General features: G+C 46.2%; 1 protein-coding gene and 1 long non-coding RNA gene across 5 annotated transcripts in view; one reads left to right on the forward strand and one right to left on the reverse strand.

The window, feature by feature from the left end:
• The window catches only part of HDAC7 (histone deacetylase 7), a 181,232-nt gene that overhangs the window by 33,508 nt on the left and 122,591 nt on the right, over window positions 1–25,133 (forward strand). The window lies entirely within an intron of this gene.
• Window positions 6,004–10,411, reverse strand: LOC308468552. The gene is made up of 2 exons (XR_013981710.1): window positions 9,628–10,411; window positions 6,004–6,380 (listed from the first exon to the last, which is right to left on the reverse strand). It is a non-coding gene; the product is annotated as an uncharacterized lncRNA (long non-coding RNA).

Consider the following 25,133-nt stretch of genomic DNA (forward strand, 5'->3'; position numbering starts at 1 on the left):
TCTCGGTGGGAGAGGGGTGTGTGACTTGCAGTGAGGGGGGTCACAATTTCCCCCGCTTGTACATTGAAGCCCTCACCATCCCTCACTGCCTTCCCCTTGAAAATGACAACCATTCCAAGAGAGAAGCGGCTGGGAGGGAGGGGTTGATGGAAGGTGGCGGGAATGTATGAAGGGGGAGGATTAAGCACCCCCCACCAGCAACTTCTCACTCCCCTCATCACTTTGCAGCCATTTGTCCTGAGCCAAGTGTACTGTATGTCCAATTCCAGCAGGAGGTGCTCTTCTTCCATAACTGGCACCACACAAAGCCAGCATGGTGGAAATTGTTTTATAGAATTGTAGAGTTGGAAGGGGTCCCAAGGGCCATCTAGTCCAACCCCTGTGATGCAGGCATCTCAACACATGGTCTCCCATCCAATTTGAAACCATACCTAGCCCTTCTTAGCTTTGCAAATTTGCTAGCAGTTTTCTTGCTACGCCACTGATGAGACTGTTGTCTCAAATTGGTGGCTGGTGGGGGTGGAGGCTCCTGTGAATGCATTTTACGCTGAGATCTCATAAATAATCTCAACAGTGCCTGTCTTATCCATGGTGAAACAGCTTGAACTCGGCACTTCAGATTCCAAAAGTGGATCATGCTTTCTTACTGCTAATACCTCTTGTGTCATTTCTAAAGAAGCGTGCTTTAATTTGGAGCAGGAGGGTGTGGGGGGCATCATTTTAACTTTGGGCTTCTGTGCTGCCCCAGACTCTCAAGCTCTGATCTCAGTTCTTGAAGGCATTTTCCTTCTCCTCTATGCTGTCTCAGCCACAGGGAAGTTCAGTATCAGAAGACTGGAAGTGAAATGGTTCTCACTCCCCCATCTGCAAAGGGAGAAAGACACAATGTGGCCGGCGGGGGTGGGAATTGTTGTGGGCCACACAAGAGGCAATAATATGTGTGTGTGGACTTGAATTGGGGGCATGTCTAGCAACTGCAACATGCTACTTATATTTATGAGATGCTTCGTAAAAATAAATCCCCTGGGCAGTGTACAAATAAAAAGAACAAACATGGAACCATAATGCAGTGAAACCACAGTAAGGCTAAGAGGCAACTGGAATAAAAACCCAAGCACCATAAAACACTATATACAGCCCAGAACTAAACCAGGAGTAGGTGGTGGACCAACTGTGTCAGCCACAACAGCTGCTTGGCTCAGCGAGGAGATCATCTGCTTTGCATGAAGAAAGTCCTGGGTTCAATCCCCAGCATCTCCAGGTTGGCCTGGGAATGCCCTCAGTCTGAAACCCTGGAAAGCCACTGCCAGGCAGTGTAGACAATACTGAGCGTGAGGGTCCTACGTGGCACAAGGATCTGGCAACTCCACCTGACCTGATTTGGATGGGTCTTGAGTCAAATCAAGTAATTAATTAAGACGAAGGGCTTGTGGCAGTCCCATGGATTCTTTGCTGCCCATGACCTGTTGCAAATGCTGAGTTAGTGGCTTGCTCAGCACCCGAGTCCCCTTCTGCGGGTATATTGATCCTCTTAAAGTCTACCAGTTTTATACTGGTTTCACTGTTATGGCTTCCCACTACAGAATCCCGGAAAGTGCAGTTTTCCGGGGGGGCGGGGGTCGTAGCTCAGTGGTAGAGCAGCTGCCTTGCATGCAGATGGTCCCAGGTTCTATGCCTGCCGTCTCAAGGTAGGACTGGGAGAGAAACAGGCCTGGAATTGCAGAGAGCCTCGGCCAGTCCGTGTCGATAGTAGATGGGTTGGTGGCCTTCCTATATTCCAAAATCCACTCAAATCCCACCATGTGATGTTTTCCACAGCAGAAGCTGTGGAAGCTCAGGATCAGTGACCTGGGTCTGCACTAAGAAACAGCCTAGATGGTCTCTGGCCTCTTCAGCAGCCTCAGCTTTTGTAACTGGAATCAGTCAGGGCCCCTCCCTCCCAGGGAAAGGCTCATGGGGGTCAGGAGAACCCCTGTGGGGGGAGGAAGGGGGTCATTCATGCACCATAGTGTGACGTTGAATTCCCCTCACTGAATCATTTCCCCACACCTGCTATGTGATCTTTTTATCCAAAGATGTCAAGGATTGTACTTGAGAGCTCTGGTCTCTTCAACTTTGCGTACAAGCCAAGTGTTGAATAAATGCTATAACATCTTTTAATCTTGCAGAACTTAGCCGTCCAAGTGGGTGGATTTATTGATTTATTTTCTTGCGGCCCATGGAGTAAGCCTTGACTTTTCACATTGTACCCAGTCGATCACTGCTTCGTGGCAAAGATTGTGCAATTCCACGTAGTCCTTTAAATTCCTTTCTGGGATATTTTCAATGTTACCTCAGTGAAACATTATGTGAAAGTGCAAGATCAGTTTATATAAAGCAAGCACAAACTTTGGCGAGAAGTGACTACTCAGGAGCTGGTGCTCCTCGTCAGTTCTTGGAAGAAATCTTTTGGAGGAGACTGAAGTGTTGGTAGTTGCTTTGGCTCCTCCAAATGAAAGATGCAGACCAGATTAAATATCCACATATCTATTGGATGAAGTGTTTGCTTCCAAGGCCATGGACATGTTGAGCTGTTCTTCTGCAGTTCTTGAGCTGTTTAACTCACTTTGTGCGGCAGAAGGGATGCAGAGCTGTGGGAGATAGAAAGGGTGGAAGAGTTCTGATGGGCTTATAGGTTGGGATGCAGCCAACCTGTCAGAGTTTGTCTCAGGGCCAGCCCTACTATTAGACAGAGTGAGATGGCTGCAACAGACGGCTGGTTTTGGGTTCCAAGAAAGGGCAGCAAGTTGTTATTTGTCCATCATCATCATCATCATCATCATCATCATCACAATATTATCTTTTCCAATGTGTGAGATGGATGTTGTTGTTTTGGACACTTAACACAACCTGGGCACGACAGTGCTGGTTTTACACCTGTTGTGTGTCCTCAGTATCTGGCAGTTAGGGGTATACAAACTTTGGATGTGGAAATTCCACTTGGCTCTCATAGCTGATAGTTATTGATAGACCTCCCCTCCTCCACAGATTTGTGAAATAAATCTTTTTAAAGATAACTAACTATGTCATTTCTCAAAAGTGAGTGGAATGGGTCTTACTCTTAGGTAATTGTGTGGGATTACAACCTTATCCCGTGGTTGTCTCCAGATCTTGTGTCAGTGAGTTCCATATGTTTGTATGTGTGTGCTTGTGAAAAAAATACTTCCTCCTGTCAAATTTCATTGGATGGGCCTAAAGAGAACCGCATGCTATACTGCTAAGGGTGTCACTTTGCCTGGTGAGATCCACGTTCAAATCCCTGTTCAGTGGTGAATGTTGGTCAATAACACTAAGTCAGCTATAGCATTGCTGTGCAGAGGAAGTGGGAGAGAAGGACTGTATATACCGTGGTACCTCTGGTTACATATGCTTCAGGTTACATACGCTTCAGGTTACAGACTCCGCCAACCCAGAAATAGTACCTTGGGTTAAGAACTTTGTTTCAGGATGAAAACAGAAATTGTGTGGTGGTGCCTCAGCAGCGGGAGGCCCCATTAGCTAAAGTGGTACCTCAGGTTAAGAACAGTTTCAGGTTCAGAACGGACCTCCAGAATGAATTAAGTTATTAACCCGAGGTACCACTGTACTGCCTTGAGCTACTCAGAGGAAAAGACAGAGGTGCAATAAAATAAATAAATATACTGGGGTGTGGGGGGGTGCCTGCCTCTCTTTATACCATTCATAATTTTATATGAATTATACGTGCTCCCCTTAGGCTTCAATTCTGTGCACACTAACCTGTGAATAAGTCCCATTGAAATCAATGGGTCTTACCTCTGAGTAGAACGACCACCTATCAGGGATGGGGTAGCAGCAGATTCCCTGGATTGACAGGGCATCGGACTGAATGACCTTTTAGGTCTTCTCTAACTCAGTGATTGTATTATTTCCCCCTTAAACAAAGGAACCCCACATGCCTTTGCTTTGTTTCATGGGACAGCTCGTCCAAGACCTTGAAGCCAGGGGTATTCCTCCTATAGCATCTGATTAAAGTTTCAGGCTGGTTCACATATAGAGCCGCCATGTGAAAGGATGACTTTCAAGTGTGAATGAGCCATTGCAGATGGAAAACCACAGAGGCATCATTGGCATCACCCCATGCCAACCTCAAGCAAACCCTTTTTCAGCTCAATCGCTTTACACCTTCAGCTGTCAGTCACCATCAAGGATTGAGTAATCTGGTGACTGTGAAGCAGCTCCCTGTTTCCTTTCTCGCTCTCCCTGCTGCCCCCAGAAGCTGGAGAACCTCCTAATAGGGTCAGTTTCCTTATGCACAAATAGCGCTGAAAACATGCTGAAATTATTTGTCATATCTGTTCATTTACTTTTTACTTTTTATTTACTTAGAAATATTCAAGCTGAGAAGCAGGCAGCAGGCAGGCACTGTCAATCTTTGATGTATTTATGCAATTATTTATTTCATAAAACATATATACCACTTGATCATAGAAAACCTCAAAGCAGTTTACAAACAGAATAAAGCAGCAATATTACAGTATTAGTAAAAAAAAACCCACAACTTTTTTTGGGGGGGTGAATGAGGATCCAACAATAAACTAAAACCACATTGGCATTCTAAATATCTGGGTAGGCTTGACAAAACAAAAATGCTTTTAGCAAAAGCTGCAAAGAGTACAGTGAAGGCTGATGTCAATACTACCAGTTCCCCTTGAAACCCTCTTCCTCTGGTCTCCTTTCTTACCAGCCAGGCACACACCTCTGTCTCTTAAAACTCCCTGTCCCCTTCAGCTCTGCCCCCAAACAGGTGGAGGGGTCTCTCTCTCTCTCTGTGTGGTGCAGTCTCCAGCAGCCACCAGGGGCCAGGCATCAATGGTAACTGACAAAGCACACGTGGGACCTGCAACAAAATGTGGCAGCATGGGGCGCTTCTATTCATTGTTCCAGCCAGCCAGCCGACTCCATTCCACCCCCACCCTATTCTTTATTTCCACACATGCAAACCCCAATATCATCCAACACTGTCTGACCTCACTGGGCTGTTGGGGGTGTGTGTGTTCCTTTCCGCAGTTCTATCCCTCAAAAGATTTTTTTCCACTTGGGACTCCTGCAAGCTTGGGTGTAGCCAGAAATTTTGTTAGGGGGGCAGAACCTCAGCTAGCTATGTCTTTTTACTGATTTGGGGGTGGGGCAGCAGCCCCTCCCGCCCGCCCCCCCGACTACACCCATGCCTGCAAGTCTGCTGGTGCTTCTTGTGCTGGGTGGTGGTGCATGAGCAAGTGGCAACTTTCAGCATACCCTACTCTACCCTTTCATAGATGAATTTGCTTGAAATGTGGTGGGATAGAGGAGCCCTGTGGGGGCTAATGTAAGCCCCCTTCCCCACAACTACTTTTTTTTTAGACATCCTGATTTATGGGTAACCATTTCAGACCAACTATATTATTGATTTTGATTTTGAAACAACAACAATAATATGGTTATATGGTTGCATCCTGCCTTGTTATTTCCAAAGGAAATGCATAATTTCCAGTTGACATCTGCAAACTCATCTGATTCAGCACAGAGCCTTCTGCTGAGTCGCTGGGTATTCTGCGAAGGAAGCAGCGCCCAGTGGGTCATGGCAGAAAGCGAGGGGTCACAGAGCGAGTCAGTTTTTTCCCCTTACGTAGAGGAAAGAAGAATGCTTTCTGTCTCAGAAACCGTAGAAGAAAACCACTGAATATATTTTTTTAACTACAAGCTTGAATGTGTGGTTAATAAAATTCATTTTTATTCATAATTTATTAGGTTGTTTTTTGCTACTTTGAAGTGCGTTTTGAAGTCTTCTCCACCATTCAGAAGTTGTCATTGACATAGTATTACTATTCCCATTCTCTTTTTTTCATTATTACTTTAAATAGCAGTAAATGTGCTAGAGCTCCACCCTTTACATATCTCATTTCTGTATTAAATAGTTTCATGTAAACTACATCTCGGAGAAGCCATTCAAAATCCACTCCTTAGTCCAGCAAGCCAATCTTTATTTCAAGGTTTTTATTCTGCAGGGTTTGAACTTGTCAAGTGTTATCTTGTGTTGTGTGTCCTGCCTACTGATGCAGTGCTTTGTTTCAGGGATGAGGGACCTGTGACCTTCCAGATTTTTCTGGACTAGAACTCGTGCCGTGCTGGGTGGTGCTGGTCAGGGCAGACAGGAATCCAATGACTGGACGGCCACAGGTTCTTTCCCTGCTCTTTTGGAACAGTTAGTATTAAAGTGGTGCTTCCCTTGTTTATCAAAGAGGAGAAAGGGTTCTCTCTCAGGCAATATTTGCTGGCTGTTGATGATAGCAGATGAAAACCAGTGTCCAATGAGGTCCAGTGAGGTCCAGTGCTTTATTTTTCTGCAGAAAAAAAATCTGTTTTGTGAGTTCATTAGTAGCACTGAATCGATGCCAACTGCAAATAACTAGGCAAGCTTGATGCCACCTACAGTTGTTAGGCAAGCTTTTGGCTTTGTTGTCTACATGCAAGTAAAATAGTCAGCTAAAGTAGATCACTCTCTAAGGCAGGTATCCAGAACCTGAAGCCTGTTTGGGACTACAACTCCCATCATCCTTGACCATTGGCCAGGGCTGGCAGGAGTTGGAGCCCGGCAACCATTATATATAAATTCAGTAAATAATACAGTGGTACCTCGGGTTACATATGCTTCAGGTTACATACGCTTCAGGTTACATGCGCTTCAGGTTACACACTCTGCTAACCCAGAAATAGTGCTTCAAGGTAAGAACTTTGCTTCAGGATGAGAACAGAAATCGTGCAGCGGCGGCACGGTGGCAGCAGGAGGCCCCATTAGCTAAAGTGGTGCTTCAGGTTAAGAACAGTTTCAGGTTAAGAACGGACCTCCAGAACGAATTAAGTACTTAACCTGAGGTACCACTGTACTACTATGCCCTTTTATAATGTGTGTTTTTTGGGGGAGTTATTGGGTTGTTTTTGTTTTTATTCTGTATTTTGTGGTTTTATATCTTGATTTTATTCTGTTAACCACCTTAAGACCCCTGGCTACCTTATCCCTAATTTGCACAGGAAACTTTTCTTCAATTCACAGTTTTCAGTGTCAGTGGTTTGTCTTGCCTAAAACTATATTGGAAGGCACTTTGATTCAAAGCCTAGTTTTGTCAGTCTGTCAGAGCTGCTGAAAGATTTCTGGTGAGAGAGCGTTGTATTTTTCTTTTGCGTTGTGGGTGGAAGAGGTTGCTTTAGGGCTAGACTTTCCTGTGTACCTGACTCCATACCCCTGCAGTCCTTGCTCAGGATGTTATTGTTGTTGGCATACGTTTGCATTGAGAGACAATGGAGTGCGCCTCCAGAGGTGAAGTGTGCCCTTCAATTTCCATCCCACCAATCAATTAGAGTGGGGATCATAAGGGCTAGTGACTTAATCTACATATGAACGTTATTATGGTTTGCCTTCTTGAAAACACAGAATTGAAGAGTTGGAAGGGACCATGAGGGTCGTCTCATCCAACCCCCTGCAAGGCAGGAATCTCAGCGAGATCATACATGTTATCTTAAATTTAAAGCATGGTTGATGCCAACCCACACCTCTGGTTTGCATATTGTGGCAGTGCCTCATTTAGGGGTGGGGAGCCTCTGTCCCTCCAAATGCCATTGGACTCCAATTCCCATCATCCTCAGCCAGCGTGGCTTAATAGTCAGGGATGATGGGAGCTGTAGTTCAGCACCAGTTGGAGGGCCACCAGTTCCCCACTCTTGGTCTAGTCAAAGCAGCACCTATCTGCACCCAAAAACGGCAGCCAGTGAAGCAGGAGAGGACTGCAATGACATCACATTGCACAGCTGCTGCACTGACATGTTTTTGGGGCCAACAGAGTTTGCTTGTGCTGTGTCAGTCATGACGGAGGCAGCACAAAGTTTGGCCTTTAGTTTTGGCAAGTAAAGCTAAGAAATGGTTAAAGGGGTTGAAAACATTTAGATATTGAGCAGAGCTTACAAGAATGCAAATAACAGCTTAAAGGATTTTGTATAAATGTTTTTGATAGCTACATTTTTACAGCTTGTGTATTTTCATTTATCTGTTTTGGTTATTTTTAAGTATCTGGCAAGGGGAAGAGGGAGCCCATAAAGTGTAGCGAATAATCCATTGCTGGACTGGTGCCAAGGAAGCTGGTGAGCCTCTCAGACTCAAAACTCACAGCTTAATTGGCAGGCAAATTTTAAGCTGCAATTAAAGCTTTAGCTGATTCATCTACCAATTAAATGGATCCAAAGTTTGTAACACTAGAAAAACAGATGGATGTTTAGCCAAAGATTACATGCTTAAAGTAGGGCAATAGGGATCATAGCCAAGTCTTGGCTTTCCCCCCAGATTACAAATATTATAAATTCATAAACGAGGCTCATAAATTGCAGTGTTTTCTCCATGACCATCTAACACATCGTCCTGAAATTTCAGAAAATGTCTCAATATCTAACCAGCTATTCATTGCCCTAAGGTGCCAACAAGCCAGTGCTGATGGGCTCCTGGATTCTGGGCTTCAGAATGTTTCTGTCATTTTTACTTTATTGTTACATTGCTCTGTTTATTCAGTTCCCAGGAGACAGGCGCTGTCAAGCCCTCTTGGCAGAGGCTGGAGAAACAAATGATTTGAGAGATGTGAAATGCCATTTGCACAGCTGTGATAAATATGCTACCTATAGGGCAGGGATTGCCAATGTGGTTTCTCTCCAGATATTGGTGGAGTCCAACTCTCCTCACCCCTCACCGTTGGCCATGCTGGCTGAGGCTGATGGGAGGGGTAGCCTGGCAGCCTATGGAGACCAAGGTTGGGAAAGGCAGCTATAGAGTATCTCACCATGCCAAAATAGAAATTTCTTTTTGACGATAGGACTCTGTGGTATTCTTATAGTTTCCTGCTTCTGCAGATTTAAGCTGTGTTTCTATTTTTATTATTGGAATGACTAGTGGTTAAACAATACAATTGTCATTGGAATCTAGCGGGGCATTGAGGAGGTTGTGTAGCAGCCTCCTTCAGAGGCGTTCCTGCATCTGGCCAGCCCACTGCCTTGAAAGAGGCTGGTAAATGGATGCAATGCCAGTCATAGGTAGGAACATGTCAAGAGCGAGCCAGCAGTAAATCACACCCTGAAAGTTAGAGTTAACTCCTTATTAGAAAAAACATGATCAACAGAGGAGTGCCACAGGCCTATTGAGCACAGCAACTCATCTCTGGCAGGTCTTGCCCCCATGAGGCAGTTGCAGAGACTCCCCACAGCTGTCTTCAGCAGCCAGAATCATCTCTGCCTCTTGGCCTCCCTCCTCTCCTCCTTCAGCTCCTGCCTCTGATTCTGGGCTTCTCTCTGCCACAGCCTAACCCAGCTCTCTAAGCCCTGTTACCTCTTCAGCTTCTGACACCTCCTCCCCTATCTCTGAGTCTTCTTCCCTGGTTGTTCCCCAGCTGCTTCCTCCCACCATTTCTCTGCATCCAGCCAGTTCTTACATCCTATCCGTTTGAAGAGATCCCACAGATTGTGGCGGAAGCAGTTTGCATCCTTAAGTCTGCTCCGAAAGGTATGGCCTTGGGGGGCCAGTGATAAAAGTACCATAGCTGTAACCATATCTACCTGTATAACTTCATCAACAATGCCAAGTAGCCTTTTTCTCCAAGCAGATTTGCTGCTGTTTGTTTCCCCTCTTTTCCGTGGTTGAAGCATCTTTGTTGCTGTTTTTCTTGTAAGGGCTTGTTCCTATTTTGCATAAAGAATCTATCATAGGGAAATGTAAATAGATACACTGCACAGCAAAGGCAGAAAAGGGACTGATCCTGGCCACAGAAGATCATGTAAGCAACCGCTGCATCATGTAGCAACCATTATGACGTCACAGTCTCCTGCTGTTAAGTCATCTGGCATAGTTGTAAAGATACGACTGGGGAGCCCAATTTAAAGCAAACAGCCCATACATTTCCTGATAAGTTGCTGTTTTTTGTCTAACCAATTGGATTTGGTTTGTCAGGGATGGGGAACCTTATTCAGTCTGAGGGCTATATTGCCTTGTGGACAACCTTGGAGGTGCCGCATGCCAGTGAAAGACAAAGCTAGAGGCAAAAATGGGTGGAGCAACAGGTGCGACTCCAAACTTTGCACCATAATCTACGTTCCACCCACGCAAAAGCCGGAGGTTTCTACGCACACCCCTTTCCACCCAGGCAAGCAAGAGGCATCAAGAGGAACGCCTCCTGCACTCGTCACCTCACTGTGTGGGGCAGATACTTTCATCCTCTTTTGATGCAGCAGCTAAATCAAAGAAACAATCCAAAATCATCAATGGGAGGGTGCAAGAGGGTGCTTTTCAGTGCTGCTGAAAATGGTCAACAAAGCATGCACACCATGCACCCACCTGGGCTTCGGTCTCATATGACCCCAGAGACAGGGCCGGCTGAGTAGGTTTTGCAGCTTGAGGCAAAACTGAGAATGCCTCCTCCCCCCCCCCCGTTGCCCCCTTCTCCTCCACAGCCCCCCTCCTGCTCCGCAGCTGCTGCTGCCTGACACAACTGAAGGTGGCCGGGGAATAAATGGATGCCAGAGAAGAGTGGGTGGTATTGTGTGGCAGGCAGCGGCAGCAGCAGAGAAGGAGGCCAACAAGTGCAAGGGGGGGGGGGCAGATCTGCCACCTCTCCCAGCTGTCCAGAGTTTGCCGCCTGAGGCAACCGCCTCACCATGCTTCATGGTTGGGCCATCCCTGTCCAGAAATAACCTACTAATGAAACAATCATTGGCATTTTCATGGGTGTGGCCACCCATGTTGGCTCTGGTTCATCTTGCTGGCCCTGACCTGGAGTGTGGCTGAAACAGAGGTGAGTGTCCCAGTCCAAGGGCCTGGGAGCTCCTGAGGTGGGAGTGCATTGAAGGCACTGGGAGTTCAGATGAGAGGGATGGGGCTAGGTTGCCCCGCATCTCTTTCCAGTTATTGGGCATGTTTTTCACTTAATTTGGCAGGTCCACCTGCAGCTCTCCTTGGCTCTGCACCTTATATGTGTGTGTTTTCTATACTAGGAGAGGTCCACAACCATCGCAATCCCTGAGAAGCAGAGGATGCGTTGGAAATCCAGCATTTGCTCTTCATGCCTTTCCACCAGCATTTCATATCATACATGTCAGGACTCGTCAAGGTGCTCCTGAATGAACCTCTATTTAAATTTCCCATGACCAGGAAGTGGGACAAATGCATCTGAGAAAGCAGAGGACGCATTGGAAAATCAATCCACCTCTCCTCTCCTCATCCTTTCTTACCACCCCTTCTTTTGGCTCTGCCAGGTTATGCCTGAGAAATTATTTATCACATTCCCTGCCCCCAATTTTCCTCCAAGGAGTTTCAGGCATGACATAAAACTTTAAGCTGTTTTACTCTCACAAAAACCTTATGAGACAGAAGAAGCTGAGGGCCCACCCAGTCACTCATGCATTACCTCAAAGTCCCCCTTTCCCCAAGTTCCTGTACAAGTTTTGAGGGGATAAATTGAGAAGAAGAAGAAGAAGAAGAAGAAGAAGAAGAAGAAGAAGAAGAAGAAGAAGAAGAAGAAGAAACCAATTGCAGAATTTTATCTGCAAATGTGTGTAGTCTGTGCTTTAATTTGGCACCTGGTTTGGCCTTCACTATGAGTATAGAGGTAATTTTAGATTTCAGGACATAGAATCATAGAATCATAGAATCATAGAGTTGGAAGAGACCACAAGGGCCATCGAGTCCAACCCCCTGCCAAGCAGGAAACACCATCAGAGCACTCCTGACATATGGTTGTCAAGCCTCTGCTTAAAGACCTCCAAAGAAGGAGACTCCACCACACTCCTTGGCAGCAAATTCCACTGTCGAACAGCTCTTACGGTCAGGAAGTTCTTCCTAATGTTTAGGTGGAATCTTCTTTCTTGTAGTTTGGATCCATTGCTCCGTGTCCGCTTCTCTGGAGCAGCAGAAAACAACCTTTCTCCCTCCTCTATGTGACATCCTTTTATATATTTGAACATGGCTATCATATCACCCCTTAACCTCCTCTTCTCCAGGCTAAACATGCCCAGCTCCCTTAGCCGTTCCTCATAAGGAATCGTTTCCAGGCCTTTGACCATTTTGGTTGCCCTCCTCTGGACACGTTCCAGTTTGTCAGTGTCCTTCTTGACCTGTGGTGCCCAGAACTGGACACAGTACTCCAGGTGAGGTCTGATCAGAGCAGAATACAGTGACACTATTACTTCCCTTGATCTAGATGCTATACTCCTATTGATGCAGCCCAGAATTGCATTGGCTTTTTTAGCTGCCGCGTCACACTGTTGGCTCATGTCAAGTTTGTGGTCAACCAAGACTCCTAGATCCTTTTCACATGTACTGCTCACAAGCCAGGTGTCCCCCATCTTGTATTAGTGCCTCTCATTTTTTTTGCCCAAGTGCAATACTTTACATTTCTCCCTGTTAAAATTCATCTTGTTTGTTTTGGCCCAGTTCTCTAATCTGTCAAGGTCGTTTTGAAGTGTGATCCTGTCCTCTGGGGTGTTAGCCACCCCTCCCAATTTGGTGTCATCTGCAAATTTGATCAGGATGCCCTTGAGTCCATCATCCAAGTCGTTGATAAAGATGTTGAATAAGACCGGGCCCAAGACAGAACCCTGTGGCACTCCACTAGTCACTCTTCTCCAGGATGAAGAGGAACCATTGATGAGCACCCTTTGGGTTCGGTCAGTCAGCCAGTTACAAATCCACTGAGTGGTAGCATAGTCAAGACCGCATTTTACCAGCTTCTTTACAAGAATATCATGGGGCACCTTGTCAAATGCCTTGCTGAAATCAAGGTAGGCTACATCCACTGCGTTCCCTTTATCTACCAGGCTTGTAATTCTGTCAAAAACTGAGATCAGGTTAGTCTGACATGACTTATTTTTCAGAAATCCATGCTGACTATTGGTGATCACAGCATTCCTTTCTAGGTGCTCACAGACTGTCTGCTTAATGATCTGCTCCAGAATCTTCCCTGGTATTGATGTCAGACTGACTGGGCGGTAATTATTTGGGTCCTCTCTTTTCCCCTTTTTGAAAATAGGGACAACATTTGCCCTCCTCCAGTCTGCTGGGACTTCGCCTGTTCTCCAGGAATTCTCAAAGATGACTGCCAGTGGTTCTGAGATCACATCTGCCAGTTCTTTTAATACTCTTGGATGCAGTTCATCTGGCCCTGGAGACTTGAATACATCTAGACTAGCCAAGTATTCTTGTACTATCTCCTTAGTTATTCTGGGCTGTGTTTCCTTTGCTGAATCCTTTGCTCCAAATTCTTCAGGTCGGGCATTGTTTTCTTTATCGGAGAAGACTGAGGCAAAGAAGGCATTGAGGAGTTCAGCCCTTTCTGTGTCCCCTGTTTGCATTTCACCATCTTCTCCTCTGAGTGACCCCACTGTTTCTTTGTTCTTCCTTTTGCTACGAACATACCCATAAAAGCCTTTTTTGTTGCTTTTAACCTCTCTAGCAAGCCTGAGTTCATTCTGTGCTTTAGCTTTTCTGACTTTGTGTCTACACGTGCTGGCTATTTGTTTGAATTCCTCTTTGGTGGTTTCCCCCCTTTTCCATTTTTTGTACACATCCTTTTTTAATCTTAACTCAGTTAAAAGTTCTTTAGATAGCCACCCTGGCTTCTTTAGGCACCTTCCATGTTTCCGTCTCATTGGTATTGCCTGACGTTGTGCTTTTACTATCTCCCTCTTAACAAACTCCCAGACATCATGAACTCCCTTTCCTTTTAGTATTACTGTCCATGGGATCTCACCCAGCACTTCCCTAAGTTTTATGAAGTCGGCTTTCTTAAAGTCAAGAAATTGAGTCCTAGTATGCTTGGCTGCTCCTTTCCGCTGTATAGTAAACTTCAGAAGAGCATGATCACTTGCGCCTAATGATCCTTCCACTTCTACCCCACTAACCAGGTCATCAACATTGGTTAGGACCAGATCTAAAATGGCTGTTCCTCTTGTTGCTTCTCCCACTTTCTGGACAATGAAGTTGTCTGCAAGGCCAGTGAGGAATCTGTTTGACCTTATGCTCTTGGCTGAGTTTGACATCCAACAAATATCCGGGTAATTGAAGTCCCCCATTACTACTATCTCCCTTCCTTTTGCATGCTTGGCCATCTGTTCCAGGAAGGCATCATCTATGTCCTCCGTTTGGCTTGGGGATCTATAGTAAACTCCCACAATGAGGTCGCTGTTATTCTTCTCTCCCTTAATTTTGACCCAAATGCTCTCACTTTGGCTTTGAGGTTCTAAATCTTGGATCTCTTCACAGGTGTACACATCCCTGACATATAACGCCACTCCTCCTCCTTTCTTGTCTGGTCTGTTTCTCTGAAATAGATTGTATCCCTCCATTATTACATTCCAATCGTGGGACTTATCCCACCAGGTTTCAGTGATGCCTATTATGTCATATTTAGTTTGCTGTACCAAGAGCTCAAGCTCATCTTGTTTATTTCCCATGCTTTGCGCATTAGTGTACAGACATTGAAGTCCATTAATCATTCCCCCGTGTCTCTTATTTAAGGATTTTTTCCTCCCACCACTAGGTCTGCGTGCTGTTTGCTCCATTTGGTCTATGACATTTGGATGATCATCTTCATCAATTGATAGACTCCTACCTTCAGGAGCACTGTCTCCCTCCCCCACATTAGTCAGTTTAAAGCCCTCCTGATGAGGTTTCTGAGATTTTTGGCAAAAACATTTGTGCATTTAATTGCTTCAATTTCCTGCCCAGAGCCTCGTAGTCTCTTTTGCTCTTCTGGAGGCTATTGCTTGCAGTGTCATTGGTTCCCACATGAACCAAGAGGAAGGGGTATTTGTCAGTGGGTTTTATGATTCCTTGCAGTCGTTCAGTTACATCTTGGATCTTAGCCCCGGGGAGACAGCACACTTCCCGAGACATCTTGTCAGGCCCACAGATCACTGCTTCTGTTCCCCTCAGTAGGGAATCCCCTATCACCACTACACGCCTCCTCTTAGGTTTGGTCGGGGTTCTTCCGTGAGCTGTCCATTCCAAGGTCGCCTGTACATTCCCTGAGGACTGACTTTGCTGCTCGTCTTCATATACCTGATCGACTGTAATGAGGGAGAGATCCTCAAATGGAGTCTGCTCTTCATCTTCCATGCTAGGGGAGAGGACCTCAAAGCGATTGTGTATTTCTAAACAATCAGAGCGAACCCTGGGCCTCCTACTTCTTTGAGTCACGTTTCTCCATATATCTGGCTCCTGTGTTGGTGAACTAGCCTCCTTCTCAGGGGAGTCCCCTGTCTCCTCCTTGGTGGAGACGGTGTGCTCTGTTGCTTCCAAGAAGAGCTCCAGCTCTCTAATTCTTTGGAGCGTAGCTACACGTTCCTCCAGTTGCTGGACTTTGTCTTTTAAGAGGGCAATCAACATGCAATTGCTGCAGGTAAAGCTGCCTGCAACCTTTGGCAAGATGGCAAACATTGCGCAGGAACCGCAGGCGACTGCAGCTGTTCCCTCCCCCTCCATCTTGAGAACGTGTCGTTGGGGGTGGCTACAGCGGTCCTCCATCATAAAAAGCGTGAAGACAGGACAAATAACTCCCCCCACAAAAAAAACCTAGGTCTCCCCCAACAAACGTTTGAGACTAGCTCCCCTAAATCTAAAAGATGGATCAAACTGCGCACGCCGCTGCCTTGCAAGCTCTGATAAGCTCCTCCCACAGCTAATCACCTGCCTCAATAGAAACCCTGCCCCCTCTGACCTTTGCACAGGGAGAGCAGCTAATCAGCCACAAAGAAACACACACACACAAGAAAACCCTTTTTGCTCCTTCTTCAACTGCTGCCCTGCAAGCTCATGAAGGGTATGTGATGACTTTTTTTTTTGTCATTTTCTAGATTCACTCATCAAGTTAAGGACGGTTAGCAGCACTTGGAAGAAGGCTGTTATGCTGCCTAGGTCCATGCTTCAGTAAACCAGTTAGCCTAGAAGGGCTCAGGAAGCTGGTCAGTGGTCAAGGCAGTTGCAGACCCCTCAGCAGCAGCCAGTTTGTTTCACTTGTATGCTGCCCTTTCCCATCTGGCTCATGGTGGCATTCCAATTGCTCATTCTTAGACGACTTTAGACGCAAGTGATTTTTTGCATCCTGCTTCTGCTCTGCTGCTGTTTGCCAGAATTTGTGGTTTTATAATCACATTTTCCTATTTTCAAGGAGGGGGGGAATCAGGGGGAAAAGAGAACATTTTTAAAAAACTGCATCCTGTTGCCGTGGGAAGGAGCTGCTTGAGTACCAGGGGAAAAGGTGACAGCAACAGACGTGTCTGGATGCTGGTGCCAAAAGCACCAGCGCCAAAGGCCAAAAAATAAACCTGATGTCCTTTCCTTGCCTTCTCTCTTTCGCATGGGCACACAGTGCCCACTTGGAACAACGGCTTTTAAAGCAAGCATTTACACTGGCCTTCTCCAATCTGGTGCCATGCAGATGTCACCGGACTACAACCCCCATCATCCCTAACTGGCTGGAACTGATGGGAGTTGTAGTGCAGCATCCAGAGCAGGAGGAGCTGATGTGGTGCTTTTCGGGGTGCCCTGCAGAGATGTCAGCTCCAGCCAGCATGGCCAGTGGCAAGAGATGGTGTCGTCCAGCAAAATCTGGGGTCACCACATTGGCTGACTCTGATCCAGAGGATGCCAGGATGGAGACGGTTGATTTATAGAGGGATGGAGACAGCCAGATCCTCCCGCTTCCTGCACCCCCTGCCGTACTCTGCCTGTCTGGTTGGGGTGCGACCCATGGCCAAGGGCCATGAGGAAACTGGGGCAGCAGCACCAGGCATTGGATCTCCAGTTCCATCATGCTTCAGCTCAGCTGTGACAGGAAAGGCTTGTGCAAACTGCTTAGCAATCTTCATTGTGTCTTGCCTCACAGCAATCTTGTGAGGTGGAACACTATTTTTCCTTTGAAAAATAATGGCATAATGAATAAGACACAATGGCTTACTCAAGTAAATTTGCCGGCGGTAGATTTGTGATCTTGGACCTCCCATATTATTGCCCATGCTCGGTTGGAGGCATTCATGCTGCCCCCAGCTACTACACTGGATAAATGCATCTCCTTTGTCACCAAAGTGCTGAGATATAAGCTGGATTTTATCATTAGAGCTACATTGTATTTTTTGAGGTTTGATTTTCCCTTTGGAAAATGATGCTTTGGAACACAGGGGGAGTTTTGTTCTAAACACCAGACCCACCAGCAGCAGGGAGGGGAATCGCCTTTTCCTGTGAAATGGTATTCCTCCCTGGCCAAGAAAGTGGGAGAATTGGGCTGCACATACCACTCTCCTTTAAAGCATCTTCCGTTGCTTTCTAGAAGTCCAATCTACAGCAATACAGTGGTACCTCAGGTTATAGACGCTTCAGGTTACAGACTCCGCTAACCCAGAAATAGTACCTCGGGTTAAGAACTTTGCTTCAGGATGAGAACAGAAATCATGCTCCGGCAGTGCGGCAGCAGCAGGAGGCCCCATTAGCTAAAGTGGCGCTTCAGGTTAAGAACAGTTTCAGGTTAAGAACGGACCTCCGGAATGAATTAAGTACTTAACCTGAGGTAACACTATACTAGAGTGTGGCAGGATCAGCTACCCATACTGCTGCTTCAGTTTCCTTTAAGGAAACACACCCCTTGCTCTTGTGCTCATCTAAAAGGTGACAGATATGGGGAGGGGGTCCCCTGCCAGGATGCAAACTGGAGACCTCCTTACACACACACATTTCAGATCAGCCGTGCTTATGGAATGGGAGCAAATATTCCATTCCGCTCATGGAAGGAGAATTCCACTCTCACAATTCCATTCACAAAAGGAGAATTCTGCTTGCAGGAGAATCCCACTCCTCCTGTTCACAGATTGGATGGAACCTTTGGTGCCCAACCGACAATGTGCTGCAGCTGAAACCTCCATTTGCCTCCTGATCCAGTCTCTACCTTGCTGGTGTCAGCAAAATATTTCTGGGAATCTGGCTTCATGCTGCACATCTAGAACAAAGTTTGTTCACAGATGGGTTTTGTGTTGCAAATCAAGTGCACTGAAAAGTCCCAGGCTCCGTGTGCGTGTGAACCCTGTGGCTGCCAAACACACCCTGCCCTGCCCTGCGTCCCTGCTCAGCAGAAGCGTGGCTTTCCCAGCTTCACTGGTGCAGTCTTGTGCAAGGCAGGGCATGAAACCGCTGGTCTGATTCCTCTCCCGAACCATGCATCAGCAGATAATAATAATTAAGAAGAGAGAGGAAGATAGAGAACACCAGCTGTTCCTAACCATCCCAGCACTCGAGTCAGCAGGTTGTGGGCTGCCCACCAGTCTGACAGATCAACTTCTTTTCCTGAGCCGGGTGAGGAAAGCAACCCCCATGCTGGGGAACAGTCAAAAGCTGGAATAATAGAACAAGTGGGAAAACTGCTGGTTTGTTGTGAAGATACCATGGAAACACCCTTGTGGGCACTGCCCTTAGTTCCTTGGAGGAAGGGCAAGATGCAAGTGTGATTAATAAGTGTGGGGGGGGCACACGTGCGATTTCATAAATAAATGTGCTGTTGAAGATGGTTCGGAAGAGGACTTGGAATTGCTCAGTTGGTAGAGCAGGAGACTCTTAATCTCAGTTGTGGGTTTGAGCCCTACATGAGGCAAAGGATTCCTTCATTGCAGGGAGTGGGACTAGATGACAGTTGTGGTGGCCCCTTCCAACTCTACACTTCTGTGATTCTAGGATTCTGGTGTGAAGTGAGACTTGCCTGTCTCCTGATGCCTGGGAAATGAATATATGCACAGCCTACACTGTTACATTGATTGCTGTAGTTGACAGTATGCTTCCGAGCCCACATCTGTTGTTACTAAAAGTTCTTCATAGCGCAGATCCTGCATATTTCACACTGTAATCTTATGAATGTCTATTCAAAAGTAATGTATACGCAGAGTTCAGAGTGTGTGTCTTAGATTCTGCTTCTCCCACTAGCAGTTGTGGCCGGTCATTTATTCAGGCCCTGCTTCAAGGCCCAGCTCCTTATGAGATGCAAGCCATCGTGGCCACAAGAAGGCTTTTTACACCTGTGCTGTGTAGTGGTTAGAAGGCTGGACTAGGGTTGGAGAATCCTGGGTTCAAATCCTCACTCAGTCATGGAGCTTACTCTCAGCCTAACGTACCCTCACAGGGTTGTTGTGAAGATACAATGGTGCCTGTGCCTGAATACTTAGAAGAAAAGTGAAGGGTGTGGAGTTAATAAGGAAGAAATAAGTACGTCAGTTGCCCCCAGGATGTGGAATGTCTGTGCCCCAAAAGTTAATAGTTCCTCCTGCTTCTTTGGCTTGTAAGCAGAGTTCGCAAGGCACATCTTTTCCATCCTGCCTTCAGTCCTGCTGGCTGGTCTTTGAAGATTTTTCAGAGTTATTTCTCTTGGATTTTATCGTTTGTTTAAATGTGCCTTAACATTTATTTCTTGTAAGCTGCCTTGAGCCTTGGAAAGGTGGCATAGAAATATTGTAAATATATATACATATAAATATTTTTTTTCCCCTGGGTTACTCTTGGAAAGTCCCTGGTTCTCAACACATGCTGGGGCTATGTCTAATGATAAACTTCTGGAGACTTTTGTGGTGTCTGCAGGGCACTGATCCAGCAGTGGCATCCTGGGATTCTGGCTCAGCCCCCTCACAAAAACTAGAGATCTGAAGGCTCCTTGTAGAAAAGCTTTGTTTGTTAACTTAAATCCAGTTCAAACTTTGAAACTCTACACACTAAGCCCCCCCCCCCAAGAATTCTGGGGACTGCAGTTTGTTAAGGGTGCTGTGAATTGTAGCTCTGTGAGGAGGTAAACTACAGTTCCCATAATTCCTTTTGGGGGGTGGCGGCAGGGCTGTGATTTAAAGTTATGCTGTGTGCACAAAGGAATTGCTTCTTCCAAGATTTATAGCAAGCTATACGTGGGGAATGTGGTTGGTCAATGCATGAGAATGGGTCTCTGCCTGAGATTAGGGATAGGCAATGTAGTCTCCTCCAGATCTCGTTGGCCTGCCTAAGGATGCCAGCTGCATGGATGAGGGAAAGTCACAGGAGGCATCTCTTACTATGACGAATTTAGCTGACCTATATCTTTCTCTTTTATCTCTTTTATCTGGCAATCTTCCCGGTGCTTTAATCACATCAACCAGGAATTGTTCTCCTTCATAAGTGGAGGTGCAAAATGGTAGAGCTGAGGAGTGTATCTTCACAAGTTGACTAGCCCTGCAAATATGGTTCAGATCATGCAAACTGAGTACTGTAGGGCTATACTATTTATAGCAGGGGTTGGCAAAGTTTTTGTGGCTTGGGCCGGTTCACAGTCCCACAGATACTGCGGTGGGCTGGAGTGCGCACACATGCACGCATGTGCAAACGCTATTTCCGGTGCTCCTTCTAGCACGGAGGAGGTGTGCACAGCTTCCCATTGGCTGCAGGAGCTTCCTGCAGCCAATGGGAAGTCAGCCAGCATTGTGGAAGACAGTCCCTGCTCTGCTCCGCGCCCGTTTAGCACGGCACACGGGAGCTGACTGAGCAGGTGGCGGGGGTTCATGGGCCGGTTAAACGACCCCCACGGGACACTTGTGGCCCATGGGCCTCAGGTTGCCGACCCCTGATTTATAGCCTGAATAATACCCTGGTAAATATTCCAAAGTAAATTTGTACATGTGTGTGAAAGTCATCCTGGTGATGGATCTGGTGATTAGCTCTGCTCCTGACCCACCATCTTTTTTTGCACCTGACTCCTCCCACAAGCCACTATTTTGAACTGTGGTTTGCCTCTAGCTCAGTGGTTCTTAACCTTTTTGAGGGTCACACAGACCCCTTTCAGAATCAGATGAAGGGTATGGACCCTCTCCACAGAAAAATGCCCATAAACATATTTTTAGCATCCATCTGTCTTGACAATGGAAGAGTGTGCCATTGGGGGTAAAGTCACTGTAATTGTTGGAGAGTTACAGTTCCTGCTGTGGCTGTAGAGACCGATACAGGAGAGACATGTCTTATTGCAGCTGGAGCAGATGAAGGTATCCGGTTTCAGATGCACCATGACATTTCTTCTCTCTGTTCTCCTCCTAGTGGTCTTTTGTCCTCTGGTCACTGCTGTGGATGTACGACCTGTCTGTCTGTCTCCAGGCACTGTGGTCATCTGCAAGGGATTCCCACATGGTGGGGTTGGTGTTACCAGCCTTTGTGTCACAGTTTCAGACCTCTTTGTAACACAGAGTTGGTCTGCCAATGGGCCTGGTGCCTGAGGCCAGTTCCCCATCAAGCATATCCTTGGAGATCCTGCCATCTTCCATTCTGTGTACATGACCCAACCAGTGTAGATGTTGCAGAGACAGAAGCACAGACATGTGGGCTTGGGAGAGCACATCTTTGTTTGAGACTCTGTCCTGCAATGTGATGCCCTAAATCTCCCTGACACAGGGCATATGAAAGGCATTGAGACATTGCTCCTGAGGGGTTGTAAACACATACACAAAAGCTTTTGTATGAGGTTTTTTGTATTTGTTTCCTGTTGAAGCAAATCCATGGACCCCTGCATCTAGTTGGTGGACCTTGGAATCCTTTTTTTTTATTTATTTATAAAAAAAATAATTTTTATGGAATGATTTTATGTTACAAAAAACAATACAGCCATACTACCACTGAATATAATTAAGAAATAAAAATTACATACATCAATATTTAGTTTGTTTGTTATTTACCATCTTATTTCCTCCCAAACATTGCATACAACAACACTCATATGTGTAGACACCCACACACCCACACCCGCACACAAAGTGATAATAATGAAAGTAAATATTTTTTCCCCTTTTATCTTCCAAAATCTTTTCTTCAACTTTGACTTCCTGTCAAGTTCCTTTGCATATATTTTATCTTACATTTGAATGTACACAAAACAATAAACCTTTCTATATAATTTTTCTAATACATTCTGAAATCATAATAAATCCTTAATTGTTGTCCACCTCCTTTTAGTTCCTTTATCACTCGAATGCTAGCATGGAGTCAAAACTATTATTGTATTTTTGAGCATATCTTCTATAACCATCCCATTTTTCTGCAAATTTTTGCTTTGTTTCCTCTGAGTTTACTAGTCAGTTGAGCCGCCTCCACCAATTCCTGTAATTTGATTTGCCAATCTGTTATTTTTGGAGCCTCATGGACCTTGGAATCCTAGTAAAATCAATGAATCAATCAAAGTAGATCCTGCAAGCCTGAAATCTGTCCACAGCTGCCTTATACCATACCTCATTAGGTTCAGTTTTCCAAGGCTTTGCTGACTGAAGAGCCAATCTGTGGATCCATTTTACATCACCAGTGACTGAGACTGACACCATAGCCTGGTTGCAGCAGCAACTACAGTATTATTATTATTATTATTATTATTATTATTATTATTATTTATATACCACCCTATACCCGGGGTCTCAGGGGGGTTCACAGAATAGAAACACGGACTGCCCATTCATCCTCTTCCTGACTGAAGGAGGGCACGCTCCCCAGGCCTGCCCCCTACTTTGGTCTTAATCCAAGGGCAGAACTGGGTGCCAGCAAGCACCTATTTCCCAACTGGACCGCCTCTTCTTTTCTCTTCATTTGCATCCCTCCTGTGGGTTGCAGCCTGGAGATTGCGCAATGCACTGGGGTGAATCACATTCTATTTTTCCAGATGCTTTCTTTTGCAATCGCGCTGTGAGCACGGAAGGACTCGGATCTCAGCTCTTCCCCCAGCAGCGCCTTCCTTCCCCAGCTGGCGTTCTAAAAATGGCTTCCCCAAGCAGCCTTCCTTTGAGGTGTGGCGAGAAACCCACTTCTCGTGCCTTTCGAGGAGAGAAGAGGAACTCCACACTTTGGAAACCTCTCACCAGAATAAACTGGTTTGGGTTCCAAAAATAACTTGTGGTGGTGCCCTGACAATGCATAGGGTGGAGGGTGGTTTTGTGGAGCAACGTCCTTCCTTCTCCACCAAGGGTTTAGATGCCAGAGTCACAGCAGTGAGCAATTGTGCTGCTCATGGGCTCAAGAATGCTATTTTGTTGGTTTGTAATTTATATAGTACCCTTCATCCACAGATCACAGGATGGTTCACAACATAGAAAACACAAAATATGTAATAAAACAAAACAAACCAATAACCACACTTCCCTCACATTGAGCCAAGTTACAGGGAACCAGGCAGAGGGCCTTCTCGGTAGTGGCACCCGCCCTGTGGAACACCCTCCCACCAGATGTCAAAGAGAAAAACAACTACCAGACATTTAGAAGACATCTGAAGGCAGTCCTGCTTAGGGAAGCTTTTAATGTTTAATAGACATTATAGACATATATTTTAATATTTTGTTGGAAGCCGCCCAGAGTGGCTAGGGAAACCCAGCCAGATGGGTGGGGTATAAATAAATTATTATTATTATTATTATGAATGTTACTCAGTCAAACGCCTGGTTGAGGATAAATGTTTTCGCCTGATGCCTAAAGATATGTAATAAAGATTTGTAATGAAGGCGCCTGATGAGCCTTCCTGGGGAGAACATTCCACAAATGGGAAGCTACCACAGAAAAGGCCCATTCTTGTGTTTCCACCCTCTGGACCTCTCATGGAGGAGGCCCACGAAGAAGGGCCCAATGGATGATCCCGGCATCAGGGTAGGTTCATAAGGGGAGAGCTTTGAGGTATTGTGGTCCTGAGCCATTTAAGGCCTTGTACAGTGGTACCTCGCAAGACGAATGCCTCACAAGACAAAAAACTCGCTAGACGAAAGGTTTTTTGTTTTTTTTTTAGCTGCTTCGCAAGACGATTTTCCCTATGGGCTTGCTTCGCAAGACGGAAATGTCTTACAAGTTTGTTTCCTTTTTCTTAACACCGTTAATACAGTTGCGACTTGACTTCGAGGAGCAACTCATAGAACGTGGTGTGGTAGCCTTTTTTGAGGTTTTTAAAGACTTTGGTGATTTTTGAAGCTTTTCCAAAACTTTCCCGACACCGTGCTTCGCAAGACGAAAAAAACCGCAAGACGAAAAAACTCGTGGAACGAATTAATTTCATCTTGCGAGGCACCACTGTAGGTCAAAACCAGCACTTTGAATTGGGTCCAGAATTGGCAGGCAGTGCAGTTGGGCCACGATCCGTTATATGCTTAAACTGTCTTGAGCATATAGCTGAAGTTTCCAAATCCTCTTCAGAAGCAGCTGTCTGTTTAATGCGTTGCAGGAATCTAAACTAGAGGCTGCCAGAGCACAGATGCTGTAAGTTCGGCCCTCCCTGTCCAGACAGGGGCGCAGCTGAGTCCTGCCCAGGATTACGGGCAGATGTTTTGCGACCACATTTCCTGGGAACACTCCTGTGCCAGGCACCACAGGGAGGCACTTAACCAGCCAGGTTTTCCCTTGCATTAAGTTACAGCAAGCCCAAATTATTTATTTTGTTAAATGTCTATCTTGCCCTTCCAAGAGTTCAGCACAATGGTGCCTCGTGGCACAGCTTTGGTGGACGTTATCGAGCCAGCAGGAGGCCAGAGCCAGTGACAGGAAGAGCCACCTAAGGCTCCATTTACACTGTACATTTACACCACTGTAAACAATCATGGCTTCCCCCAAAGAATCCTGGCAACTGTGACCTGTTTAGGGTGCTGAGAGTTGTTAGGAGAGCCCTTTTCCTCTCCCAGAGCTGCAGTTCCCAGAGTTGCCCGGGAATTGTAGCTTTGCGGGGGAAATAAGGGGCAGGGGCAGGGGGGAAGCCATGACTGTTACAGTGGTACAGTACTGCTTTGAATGTATGGTACAGATGTGGCCTAGTTTTGTCCCCGTCCTCTTCATGCTGAGTTCTGCAAGGGGCAGCGGCAAGACTGAGGCTGCCGCAGAGGAAACTGACAGGCAATGCCACTCCCAGAACTGGCCGTAAGAGAGGAGACAGGCAGATGGGTGGTGGCGGCTGAGGGCAGGTTGAGGTTGGTGGGGCAGTGCCCTGCTTGTTCTGATGGAGCAGCATCAGAGGCAGATTAGGGGAGTGCTGCTGGTTGGCCCACCCTGGGCACTGAGCCGAGAGTGCACAGCAGTT

This window comes from Podarcis pityusensis, assembly GCF_964106645.2.
Source record: "Podarcis pityusensis genome assembly, chromosome: 2".
Classification (NCBI taxonomy): Eukaryota; Metazoa; Chordata; class Lepidosauria; order Squamata; family Lacertidae; genus Podarcis; species Podarcis pityusensis.